This window comes from Hemiscyllium ocellatum, chromosome 11 (genome assembly GCF_020745735.1).
Source record: "Hemiscyllium ocellatum isolate sHemOce1 chromosome 11, sHemOce1.pat.X.cur, whole genome shotgun sequence".
Lineage (NCBI taxonomy): Eukaryota > Metazoa > Chordata > Chondrichthyes > Orectolobiformes > Hemiscylliidae > Hemiscyllium > Hemiscyllium ocellatum.
In genome coordinates, this window is record NC_083411.1 from 16,124,165 (window position 1) to 16,138,354 (window position 14,190).

Consider the following 14,190-nt stretch of genomic DNA (forward strand, 5'->3'; position numbering starts at 1 on the left):
TAGGATAAATAGGCAAAGTCTTTTCCCTATGGTCAGGGAGTCCAGAACTAGAGGGCATAGGTTTAGGGTGAGAGGGGAAAGATATAAAAGAGACCTCAGGAGCAACCTTTTCATGCAGAGGGTGGTACGTATATGGAATGAGCTGCCAGAGGATGTGGTGGAGGCTGGTACAATTGCAACATTTTAAAGGCATTTGGATGGGTATATGAATAGGAAGGATTTGGAGGGATATGGGCCGGGTGCTGGCAGGTGGGACGAGATTGTGTTGGGAAATCTGGTCAGCATGGATGGGTTGGACCAAAGGGTCTGTTTCCATGCTGTATATCTCTATGACTCTATGAGACACCTTAATTTACAATGAAGAGGGTGAAGAGGGGCGGCATGGTGACTCAATGGTTAGCACTGCTGCCTCACAGCGCCAGGGACTCGGGTTCAATTCCCACCTCAGGCAACTGTGTGTGGAGTTTGCACATTCTCCCCATGTCTGCGTGGGTTTCCTCCGGGTGCTCCGGTTTCCTCCCACAATCCAAAGATGTGCAGGTTAGGTGAATTGGCCATGCTAAATTGCCCGTAGTGTTAGGTGTATTAATCAGGGGTAAATATAGGGGAATGGGTCTGGGTGGGTTGCTCTTTGGAGGGTCGGTGTGGACTTGTTGGGCCGAAGGGCCTGTTTCCACACTGTAGGGAATCTAATCTAAAAAAAAATTCATTAAACTAAATCTGAATTTTCTTTTGTTTCTCTGCACCAAATTTCACCTACCCCACCTCACTGCCCAAATTGCAAGTCTATTCAACTTTGCCCTTCGGTTACTATTTTCAACTGTTGTCTACCATCTTCATAGCTTTCCAACATCTGCAAATGTAGCCACAGTACACACTTCTAAAGTTGTTAAGACAGACGAAAAACAAAAGTAACTTGAAGGCACCATTTTTGTTACATTCATCTCTGTGGATGATGATCCCTATCGAAACATCTTTTAGCTTCTGTCATTGACTCCGATGTCAATTTAAAAATAATTTCTCTGATGCAGCATTCCAATATTCTCTGTAAAAGAGTATCTGGGTCAAAGCTCAGTAAAATTCAAGGACATCACATTCATTTCTTTACTTATCAGGTTCTTTTCTCATACCCTCAAAGAAAACCCTCAACTTAGATTGGAAAAATGTCTCCAAACCAATGTCCACATTACAGAGGGGGAAGTGCTGAATGTCTTGAAACGGATTTAAGTGGATAAATCCCCAGGATCCAATCAGCTGTATCCTAGAACTCTGTGGAAAGCTAGTGAAGTGATTGCTGGGCCTCTTGCTGAGATACTTGTAGCATCAATAGTCACAGGTGAGGTGCCAGAAGAGAGAGGTTGGCTAACGTATTGCCACTATTTAAAAAGGTGGTAAGGACAAGCCAGGGAACTATGGACCAGTGAGCCTGACGTCAGTGGTGGGCAAGTTGTTGGAGGGAATCCTGAGGGGCAGGATGTACATGTATTTGGAAAGTCAAGGACTGATTAGGGATAGTCAATACGGCTTTGTGCTAGGGAAATCATGTCTCACAAACTTGACCGAATATTTTGAAGTAACAAAAAGGATTGATGAGAGCAGAGCAGTGGACATAATCTATATGGACTTCAGTAAGGCATTCGACAAGGTTCCCCATGGGAGACTGGTTAGCAAGGTTAGATCTCATGGAATGCAGGGAGAACCAGCCATTTGGATAAAGAACTGATACAAAGGTAGAAGACAGAGCATGGTGGAGGGTTGTTTTTCAGACTGGAGGCCTGTGACCAGTGGAGTGCCACAAGGATCGGTGCTGGGTCCACTGCTTTTCGTCATTTATATAAATGATTTGGATTGAATATAAGAGGTATAGTTAGTAAGTTTGCAGATGACACCAAAATTGGAGGTGTAGTGGACAGTGAAGAAGGTGACCTCAGGTTACAACAGGATCTTGATCATATGGGCCAATGGGCTGAGAAGTGGCAGATGGAGTTTAATTTAGGTCAATGTAAGGCGCTGCATTTGGGAAAGCAAATCTTAGCAGGATTTATACACTTAATGGTAAGGTCCTAGGGAGTGTTGCTGAACAAAGAGACCTTGGCGTGCAGATTCATAGCTCCTTGAAAGTAGAGTCACAGGTAGATATGATAGTGAAGACAGCATTTGGTATGCTTTCCTTTGTTGGTCAGTGTATTGAGTATAGGAGTTGGGAGGTCATTATGCGGCTGTACAGGACATTGGTTAGGCCTCTGTTGGAATATCGCATGCAATTCTGGTCTCCTTCCTATTGGAAGAATATTATGAATCTTGGAAGGGTTCAGAAAAGATTTACAAGGATGTTGCCAGGGTTGGAGGATTTTAGCTATGGGGAGAGGTTAAATAGTCTGGGGCTGTTTTCCCTGGAGTGTTGGAGTCTGAGGGGTGACCTTATAGAAGTTTATAAAATCACAAGGGGCATGGATAGGATGAATTAGACAAAGTCCTTTCCCTGGGGGAAGAGGAGAAGAGAGTCCAGAACTACAGGGCATAGGTTTAAGGTGAGAAGGGAAAGATATATCAGAGACCTAAGGGGCAACTTTTTCTCGCAGAAGGTGGTATATGCATGGAATGAGCTGTCATATGAACTAGTGGAGGCCAGTACAATTGCAACATTTAAAAGGCATCTGGGTGGGTATATGAATAGGAAGAGTTTGGAGGGATATGGGTCGGGTGCTGACAAGTGGGACTAGATTAGGTTGGGATATCTGGTCAGCATGGATGACTTGGACAAAGGGTCTGTTTCCGTGCTGTACATCTCTACGACTCTACGACTCTATAAGCCTTTTTTGGTATGACTTTTGTTTAAACCTAGATGCCCTGTGATTTTATAGTCAGTTCTACTTTAACATGGTAGTTCCGTTCTCGCACAACCCCAGGTTATAAGAAAATCGCATAATAGCAGCACCATTTAAACTAATAGGGCCTTATAACCAATACACACTTTGAAAGTTTGACTGTGGAAACATTGTCCCCAGTTCGTCAATTGTGTTATAGCAAATTCACATTAACAAAGCACGCGTTATAACAGAATGGCCTGTACTTTAAAAAGAGCTTCCAAAACTTCATCTGCAATGGCCAAACTCACTAGCCTACAGTTGTCTGGATCCGCGCAGATTTGCTTCTTCCTTTTTAAGAAGGGAATAGGGGTAACATCTGCCATCCTCCAGTCCCTCGGCAGCTCTCTGCTATTCAGAAGGTGCTGCCATAGGAGCCTTGAATTATTACAGAAAATCCTGAAGACGGTACAGACTGCCACCATTGTGAAGGTGAACCTAAGAAAGGGAAGAGTAGGCAATTCAGCCCCTCAGCTTGCTCCTTTATTCAATGTAATCATGGCTTATCTCACCTTGACCTTGACTCCACTTTCATGCCTGGTCTCCCTAACCTTTCAATCCATTACTAATTTAAAATGAGTCTATCCACTTCTTAAATATACTCAGTTTCCTGGCATTCACCAGACTCTTGTTTCCTCATAAAGGGAATGAACGTTGAAGATGGCAGGTGGGGCACCAAGGTTAATTTGTCCTGGATGTTGTCAGGCATCTCACCTGCTTTTGAAGTTGCTTTCATCCAGATAAATTGAGAATATTCAATCACGCATCAGATTTCCGCCTAGATGATGGTGGACAGGCAGTAGCAAGACAAGCCATGAGTTATTCACCACAGAACTCCTCGTCCCTCACCTGTAATTATAGCCACAGTACGTACATGGTTCAGTATTCGATGGTTACCCAGAGGTAAAGGCAGGACAATTAAGGGGCATGGTTTGATTCTCATTTATTAGATATGGTCATTGCCTGGCACTTTTATGAATGTTATTTGCCACTTAGTAGCCCAAGCCTGAGTATGGTCTGGGTCTTGCTGCATTTGAATATTGTGCAAAGATCAACAAACGTACTCATTACTGACCTTACAGTGAAGGATGTTCACTAATGTAATAGCTGCACATGGTTGGGCCTCGGACACAACCCTGTGGAACTTAAGGACTCGTGACAGTAGCAGGTATCCCTACCTCTGAGCCAGGAGGCCCAGGTTCAAGTCCCACCTGCTCCAGAGATGAGTACCAACATCTCTAACAAGTTAATCCAGAAAATACCTAACCTGAGGAACTCTTGCAGTGATGTCCTACAAATCAGCTGATTGAGCCCAAACGTCACAACCAATGAGGAGTTTTACCCAGATTCCTAATGATTTCAGTATTGCAAGTGTTCCTTCACGTCATATTCATAAAATTTTGTCTTGATACCAAGGTATTCATCTTCACTTCCTCTCCAGAGCCCATCTCTTTTGCCAATTTGTTTGTACCAAAGGGTGAGTGGACTTGGTGGATTGCAAACCGAGTGTCAGTGCACTTGCTGGTGATTGAGCTTATATAGAACAGTATAGCACAGTACAGGCCCTTCAGCCCTCAATATTGTGCCGACCTTTTATCTTATTCTAAGACCTGACTAACCTACATACCTTTCACTGTATTACCTTCCATGTGCCTATCAAAGAGACGCTTAGACGGCCCTAATATATCTGACTCTACTACCATTGCTGGCAGTGCATTCCACACACCCACCACTCTCTGTGCAAAGAAGCTATCTCTGACATCTCCCCTAAACCTTCCTCCAATCACCTTGAAATTATGTCCCCACGTGATAGCCATTTCCACCCTGGGAAAAAGTCTCTGGATATCCACTATCCAGGCCTCTCATCGTTGTGTACACCTCTATCAAGTCATCTCTCATCCTTCTTCACTTGTGGGAAAAGCCCTAGCTCCCTCAACCTTTCTGCATGATACATGCCCTCCAGTCCAGGCAACATGCTGGTAAATCTCCTCTGCACCCTCTCTCACACTTAAATATCCTTCCTATAATGAGGCAACCAGATCTGAACACAATATTCCAAGTCTGGTCTAACCAGAGTTTTATAGAGCTGCTGCATAATCTAGCAGCTTTTAAGTTCAATCCCCCAACTAATAAAAGCCATCACACCATACATCTTCTTGACAACTTGGCTGGCAGCTTTGAGGGGTCTACGGATGTGGACCCCAAGATCCCTCTGTTCTTCCACACTGCCAAGACTCCCGCCCTTAACCGTGTAATCCACATTCAAATTTGATCTTTCAAAATGAATCACTTCACACTTGTCCAGGTTGAACTCCATCTGCCACGTTTCAGCCCAGCTCTGCATCCTGTCAATGTGTCTTTGCAACCTACAACAGCCCTCCACACTATCCACAACTCCACCAACCTTTGTGTGGATTGGCAAGTTTACTAACCCACCCTTCCACTTCCTCATCCAAGCCATTTCTAAAAATCACAGAGCATGTCCCAGAACTGATCAATGCCGAACACCACTGGTCAACTAAGCTCCAGGCTGAATATTTTACATCTATTACCACCCTCTTTCTTCTATACACCAGCCAATTCTGTATCCAGAGAGCCAGATTTCCTTGTATCCCATGCAATTTCTGAATGAACCTACCATGGAAAACCTAATCGTACGCCTTTCTAAAATCCATGTACACCACATCCACTGCTCTACCTTCATCAATGCATTTTGTCACATCCTCAAAGAATTCAATAAGGTTTGTGAAGCATGACTTACCCCTCACAAAGCCATGCAGACTATGGTTTTCCAAGTAATCATAAACCCTGCCTTTCAGAATCCTCTCCAATACTATTCCACCACAAACATGAGACTGATTGGTCTGTAATTCCCAGGATTATTCCTATCTCCTTTCTTGAACAAAAGGTTAATAATATTTGCCACTCTCCAACCATCTGGCACTTCTCCAGTGGACAGTGAGGATGGAAAGATCATTGCCAAAGGTGCAGCAATTATTTCCCTCACTTCCTGTACTAACCTAGGGTATATCCCATCTGGCCAAATGGATTTAACTATCCTTATGTCTTTCAAAATTATCACATCCTCCTTCTTCACATTAACCTGCTCGAGCAGATCAGTCTATTTCACAGCGTTCTCAGAAACGTTTACGACCTCCTCGGACTCCAGGTGCAAGATCCAGTATCCTTGATGAGCCCTACCTTCACTGTGGCCATCCTGTCGTTCTTCAAATAAATGGAGAATGCCTTAGAGCTTTTCTTAATCCTACCCTCTAAAGCTTTTCATGCCCCCTTCTAACTCTCCTAAGTCCATTCTTCAGTTCCTTCCTCGATACCATGTAACCCTCCACAGCCTTGTCTGATCCGCATCTCCTCAGCCTCGAGTAAGCTTCCTACTTCCTTTTGATCAAATGTTCACATCCCTTGTCACCCAAGGTTCTTTCAACCTACCTTCCCTATTGTCCTAGATATCAGCAAGTGCTTCCTAAACAACCTCCACATTTCTGTTGTGCATTTTCCAGAAAACATGGATTCTCAATTTAGGCACCCCATTTCCTGTCTAATAGCATTGCATTTCCCTCCCCCCTGGTTGAATACTTTTCTATACCATCTGCTCCTATCCCACTCCATGACTATAGTTAAGGTCAGGGACCTTAACTACCACCAAAATGCTCTCCCACCGAGACATCTGATATCTGGCATGGTTCATTGCCATGCACCAAATCCAATATGGCCTATCTATATTCTGAATCGGGAACCCTTCCTGGGCACACCTGACAAAAACTGCCCCAAGGAGAAAGTCGGGACTGCAGATGCTAGAGATCAGAGTTGACAGTGTGATGCTGTAAAAACACACGTTGGCAGCATCGAAGGAGCAGGAGAATCGATGTTTCGGGCATAAACCCTTCCTGATAAGGGCTTATTCCCAAAAAGTTGATTCTCCTGTTCCTCAAAAACTGCTCCATCCAAACTATTTGAACTAACGAGGTTCCAATGACTATTAGGGAAGTTAAAGTCACCTGTGACAACAGCCTTGTTAATTCTGCACCTTTCCAAAATCTACCTCCCAATCTGCTCCTCTATGTCTCTGTTGTTACTGGGGGGTTCTGTAGAAAACGCCCAATAAAGCAACTGCTCCTTTCCTATTTCAGACTTCCACACATACCGACTCTGTAAACATAACCATCTTCAAAGCTCCCTTTCTGCAGCTGTGATACCATCCTGATTAGCAATGCCACTCCTCCATTTCTTTTACCTCTCCCCAGATTCCTTTTAAAACATCAAAAACCTGAAACATCCAACAACCATTCATGCACCTGTGATATCCAAATCTCCGTAACTGCCACACATCATAGTTCCGAGTGCTGATCCATGCTCTAAGTCCATCACTCTTATTCCTGATTCTTCTTGCATCAAATAGACACACTTCAACCCATCACACCAACTGCACCTTTGCCTTTTCAAATGCCTATCCCTGCACGCTGCATCTGGCTGTTCACTACCTACTCCAATCTGATTCATAGCACCGGTTCCCACCCCTCTGCCAATCTAGTTTCATGTAGACTGATGGAAAAGCAATGGCTAAGTTGAATTTGTCCTGCTCTTGTAGACAGGGCTCACTTGGCCAATTTCCCACATTGTTTGGTGATGCCAGCAAAAAATTCTGGCTCAGGTTGCAGCTAGTTCTGAAGCACAAGTCTTCAGTAGTATTGCCGGAATGTTGTCAGGATCCATAGCCTTTGCAATGTCCAGTTGCTGGACTGTTTTTGTTATCACAGAATGATTCAAATTAAAATTATAGCAGAAATTCGTGGAAATATACATAACAGTCAGCATCTTGGAAAAGACAGACCAGTTTTGATGTTTCAGAGTAGGACCGAAAGGTGTGTTTCCATGCTGCACATCTCTATGACTCTATGACATAAGTAACTCTTACGCAGCACATAAACATTGAAAGTCAATCCTGCTGTTAACTGAAAACCAGCTTTTTCTATTTGAGGAGAAGACAATCATCCCAAACTAACAGATCAGAAACAATGTAAAGGTACAAGACTGACTGGATAATACTTCTTGCAGTGCCCAGCATCTTTCCAAGATACGTATAGTTTATTTTCATTAAGGTCAAAGGGGGATCACCGTATTCTTAATGCTACCGTCACAGTATTAACACCAAAAAGTGTCACTCTCAAGAGACTGGCATCACCAATACTATATAACTACGGATGATTTAATAAAACTAAGTAATGAACAATATAAAATAAACACAAATCAAAATTAGGCTTTTAGAGTCATAGAGCACAGAAATAGACCCTTTGGTCCAACCAGTCCATGTTAACCATAATTCCAAACTAAACTAGTCCCACCAGCCTGCTCCAGGCCTATATCCCTCCAAACCTTTCCTATTTGCGTACTTACTCAAATGTCTTTTAAACATTGCAACTGTACTCACATCCATTACTTCCTTTGGAAGTTCATTCCACACACAAACAACATTTGCCCCTTATGTCTTTTTTAAACCTCTCTCCTCTCACCTTAAAAATGTGTCCCCTAGTCTTGAAATCCCACATCCTTGGGAAAAGACAACTATTAACTCCATCTATATCTTGCATGGTTTTATAAATTTCTATCCAGTCACCTCTCAATCTCCTACACTCCAGTGAAAAAAAGGTCCCAGCCTTTCTTCATAACTCTCCCCTTCAATAGCAACATCCTGGTAAAGCTTTCTGAACCCTCTCCAACTTAATATTCTTCCTTTAACTAAGCAACTAGAACTGGACAGAGTATTCGCTGAAGAGGCCTCACTAATGTCCTATACAACCTCAACATGACTCCCAAACTCTTACACTCAAATCACAGTGGCACTCATAGCCTCAGGAGTATGTAGGAATAACATTAGGCTTTTTAGCTTCCTGTTGCTTGGTGAACAATAATTCACCAATCTCAATTTGCACATTGTCCATTGATCCTCATGGGGAGACATCTAGGATTTCCTTCACCTCTTGTGTGAGGACGTGGAAGCAGAAGGCATGGCTGTAGTACTGAATGAGTATTTTGCATCTGCCTTTATCAAGGAAAAATGTTACCAAAGTCTCAGCCTAGAAAAATAACTTGGCACCAGATCGGCTAAAAAATTACAAAGAGGAAGTACAAGAAAGTTGAGCATGATCAACTCAATAATAACTAAAACCTAAAATTAATCACACTAATTTGCATGAACTCTTGAGGGAAAACTTGTAATTTATACATCACCTTTCACAACCTCTGGACTTTCCAACACTGTCCAGTGAACAAAGCACTCAATAGCATGTAATATTGTCACTGTTGTAATTTAAACAACCAATTTGTACAGAGCAAGTTCCCAAGTTGACAATGTCTCATCTAAAATGAAGCATAGCGATACTGTAGCACTCAATGTGATGTGAGCCTTGACTTTGTACTTGGGCCTGATTCCATAACTAAGCGCATTAGGTGCAAGATTGTTACTAATTGTTCAAGTGTCTGTCACTTTACAAAAACACACAATTACATGTAGCATCATAGACTTTCAACTAGTTTAAATACACAATTCAGCTGCTGTAAAGTGAGACCCTACATACAGTGCAGTGTTTCAGTGCACTGTAACAAATGGGAATGTTGAAGGCCTCAATTCTATTTTTTTGGAAATATCCACATACCTTAAACACTGATTTAATCTATTTCATTTGTTACTGTTGTATTTGCTACTCCAGTGGTTAGTATTCACAACACACACAATACACCACCAATTCAAAAGCATTCTGAAACAAAGTATTTGTCAGTGACCTCTATAAAGTGATAGTATTACTAAGCGACAGAAAAATTTAAGTGAATTTCTCATGTCCTTGTCTAATTTGGGAAGGAAAGAGACAAGAAAACAAATGTTATTTGTGCAGTGTCCTGTGTTTGATCTGACCAGACTCTCAAAATCAACCTCAATTTGCTGAATACTTTACTTCCAGAACAAGACTTTAAGACTATGGATTAAAGTTGCATAATCTCACAATAGTCCTTCTTCCAACACAGTGAAATAGCATCCAACTAACTTGGCTGAAAAATAAATAACCCTGAGTAGTACACCAGAGGGGAAAAAGGCTGATCCTCACTCTGCGAATTTGATTTGATTACTGTCACGCATATTGAGATCCAGTGAAAATTGTTGTCTTATGTAACTTACAGCAGATCATACTATAAGGGTTCATCAGGGAACAGAACAGAGCACAGGACATAGTGTTACAACGGCCAAGGCAGCGCAGAGAGAGATCACCATTAACATTAAAGAGGTCCATTCAAAAGTCTGATAGCAGTGGGGAAGAAGCTGTTCTCGAATCTGTTTGTACATATACATAAATCTTTACATCTTTTGCCTGAAAAAAAAGAGGGTGAAGTATAGAATAACTGGGGTGGGAGGGGTCTTTAGTGCAGTGGGAAGTATAGCGGAAGTCAGTGGACGGGAGGCTGGTTTGCATGACAGAGCTGTGTTCACAACTCTCTATTTCTTTCGGTCTTGGGAAGAGCATTGTCATACCAAGCTGGGGTGCATCCAAATTGGATGCTTTCTATGGAGTATATATAAAAATTTGTAAGTGTCTTCATGGACATGCTGAATTTCCTTAGCTTCCTGAGGAAGCAGAGGCATTGCTGTGCATTCTCGACCATAGTGTCAATGTGGGTGGACCAGGGCAGATTGTTGGTGATCATCATTCCCAGGAACTTGACACTTTTGACCACTTCCTTCCACCTCAGCTCCACTGATGCACACATGGGGGTGCCCTCCACTCCACATCCTGAAGTCAATGACCAGCTCCATTTTGATTAGATTAGATTACTTACAGTGTGGAAACAGGCCCTTCGGCCCAACAAGTCCACACCGACTTGCCAAAGCGCAACCCACCCATACCCCTACATTTAACCCTTACCTAACACTATGGGCAATTTAGCACGGCCAATTCACCTGACCCGCACATCTTTGGACTGTGGGAGGAAACCGGAGCACCTGGAGGAAACCCACGCAGACACGGAGAGAACGTGCAAACTCCACATAGTCAGTAGCCTGAGGCGGGAATTGAACCCAGGTCTCTGGCGCTGTGAGGCAGCAGTGCTAACCACTGTGCCACCGTGCCACGCTGACATTAATGGAGATTGTCATCTTTACACCATGCCATTAAGCACCAGTTTAACTGATCCCATCCTGGGAGTGGCCAAAATGCAACTACTGGCCTCAGTGCCCATACCTGAGCACCGGGAGAGATTTCACACTAAAACTTACATACACCAATTTTTTCTAAAAGTTTTAAACCTTAAAGACTCTCAAACAGAAAGAAAATCAAACTATCCAGAACTTGTTGGATCCTGTAGATTAGAAAATGTAGAATACTGGTGCTTGCCAAAGAAAGCTTTCTTAACCTTCGAATAGAATTCTGTTTCCTATTTTACCACACCAGAATGCTGTTACAATTCATAGCACTATTTGCACTTCAATGCATCATACTCTTGCACTGATGGAAAGACAAGGAGAGTTTAAGAAAAAGCATAACCATAAAGAATGAACAAATATGCATTGGGGTGGGGGGGGGGGGAAACAAAAATTAACCTTTCCTTACGTTTCATAGAATTGCACAGCTAGAGTTTAAGAGAGAAAAGTGAGATAGCATTTACATCACAACTGAGTAAAATAAGTGACAGAGGGGAATTCTTCACCCTTCTGTACAGGTCCAGCTGTGGCATAAATTATTGCTTTAACTTGAACTGCTGCTAACTTTGACACCTGTCCAGAAACAGTGGGGGAGAAAGGTGAGTGCAGCCAGGGCCCAGCACAGACTGAACCCCTTTACACAGGCACATCGCAGTGACTCTGCTCTGCTCTCCTTTAAACGCGTTAGCCCCCAACAAACACACTCCTACCAGCCGATCGGCCCCCGACTGAAGCGTCACTACAACAACAATAACAACACAGAGTAGCCATACCTGTTCCTGCCGACCGGAATCTTCACAAGCCCAAATCCGCCCTCCTCCCTCGTTCAGTCAGTCTCTCACTCCGCCGCCTCTACCGACCGCGTCACCTGACCTTCCCCACCCCCCGCCCGGTCACCCGCACTGCGCATGCGCCCCCGCCGCGCGGCCCTCTGGGAGTTGTAGTCTCCTGGCCAAGAGGCCACCCTCCCCACCCACATCTTGCTGCTATGTTCTGATGGAAACAGCCAGACTTGGCCTTTCATGGTACACACTGTGGCAGGGAAGAGCTGCCAGCAATGTGCATTGCCAGTGTCATACCTTCTCTGAAATTCCCTGCATTTGCTCCAATTTCTGTCTGTACCAAACTGAAAATAAGAGGTTTCTGACAATTTAAAGTCATACAGCACAGAAACAGACCTTCCATTCCAACTTGTCCATGCTGATCATATTTCTTAAACCAGACTCGTCCCATTTGCCTGTGTTTGGCCCAAATCCCTCTAAACTGTTCCATTTCATGTCCCTGTCCAAATGTCTTTTAAATGTTGTAACTGTACCTGCATCTACCACTTCCTCTGGCAGTTCTTTCCACACATACCACCTTCTGTGTGAGAATGTTGCCCCTCAGATGCCTTTTAAATCTTTCTCTTCTCATCTTAAAAATATGCCCTCTAGTTTATGCACCTGTACCAAGGGGAAAGACCTAATCTATTCACCTCATTAATTCGTTAATTTATAATTTACAATATTTTATAAAGTCTGTTTAGGGTTACCCGTCAGCCTCCTATGCTCCACTGAAAAATATACAGCCTCTCCTTATAGCTCAAACTGTCCAGCCCTAGCAACACCCTTGTAAATGTTTTCTGCACCCTCTCCTATTTAATAATATCCTTCCTGTAGCAGGATGATCAGAACGGTATGCAGTACTCCAAAAGTGGCCACACCAACATCCCGTACAACAGCAACATAATGCCCCACCTCCTATACTCAACAGTCTGAGCAATGAAGGCAAGCGTGTCAAGTGCCTCCTTTATCACCCTGTGTACCATGACACAGGTTTATTCTTTCCAAAATTTTACTTTAACTGTCACAATTAGTTGATTGTATTATTGCCTAAATGTCTCAACTTCAGACTTAAGCCAACAAAAGTCGAAGCACAGTTAGAGATATGCTGAAGAAGCTAAAAATATTTTTTACTACATAGCAGTTTTCACAATTACTGTATGTCTCAAAGCACTTTACTGCCAATGAAGTCATCTGTTTTGAAGTGTAGTCGCTGGTTAACATAGAAAATACAACTGCCAATTAGCATGCAGCTAAGTACCACAAATAGCAATATGATCATCTGTCTTTATGTTATTTGAGGGATAACTATTGGCCTGGGTCAGGACATCAGGCATAGTTCTCCTACTCATCTTCAAAATAGCATTACAACTATGTCCAGCTCAGTGTACTAGCATAATCTTGGATTGACATCTCATGTAAAAGACAGTATCTCCAAAGATGCAGCATCAAGTGTAAGTATGATTAAGGATAGACAATATGGCTTTGTGCAAGGGAAATCATGTCTCACAACCTTGATTGAGTTTTTTGATAAAGTAACAAAGAGGATTGATGAGGGCAGTAGATGTGATCTATATGGACTTCAGTAAGGCGTTCAACAAGGTTCCCCATGGGATACTAGTTAGCAAGGTTAGATCTCACGGAATACAGGGAGAAGTAGCCATTTGGATACAGAAATGGCTCAAAGGTAGAAGACAGAGGATGGTGGTGGAGTGTTGTTTTTCAGACTGGAGGCCTATGATCAGTGGAGTGCCACAAGGATTGGTGCTGGGTCCTCTACTTTTCATCATTTATATAAATTATTTGGTTGTGAGCATAAGAGGTATAGTTAATAAGTTTGCAGATGACACCAAAATTAGAGGCATAGGGGACAGTGAAGAAGGTTACCTCAGATTACAACAGAATCTTGATCAGATGTGCAAATGTTCGAGTAAAAAGTGAGGTCTGCAGATGCTGGAGATCAGAGCTGAAAATGTGTTGCTGGTTAAAGCGCAGCAGGTCTGGCAGCATCCAAGGAACAGGAAATTCGACGTTTCGGGCAAAAGCCCTTCATCAGGAATGAGGAAAGTGTGTCCAGCAGGCTAAGATAAAAGGTAGGGAGGAGGGACTTGGGGGAGGGGCGATGGAGATGTGATAGGTGGAAGGAGGTCAAGGTGAGGGTGATAGGCCGGAGTGGGGTGGGGGCGGAGAGGTTAGGAAGAATATTGCAGGTTAGGAGGGCGGTGCTGAGTTCGAGGGATTCGACTGAGACAAGGTGGGGGGAGGGGAAATGAGGAAACTGGAGAAATCTGAG

At 43.2% G+C, this 14,190-nt stretch overlaps 1 protein-coding gene across 2 annotated transcripts in view; it reads right to left on the reverse strand.

Annotated features, from left to right (window-relative positions):
* mtm1 (myotubularin 1) overlaps positions 1 to 11,933 on the reverse strand; it is a 157,875-nt gene extending 145,942 nt beyond the window's left edge. The window contains exons 1-2 of one of the 2 annotated variants that reach the window (XM_060832423.1): positions 11,850 to 11,933; positions 3,582 to 3,716 (exon numbers count right to left, since the gene is read on the reverse strand). The gene's annotated coding sequence lies outside the window, so the exon portion shown is untranslated. The remainder of the gene's footprint in view (positions 1 to 3,581; positions 3,717 to 11,849) is intronic. The other variant, XM_060832424.1, reaches the window with a different exon arrangement.
* Positions 11,934 to 14,190: the final 2,257 nt, after the last annotated feature.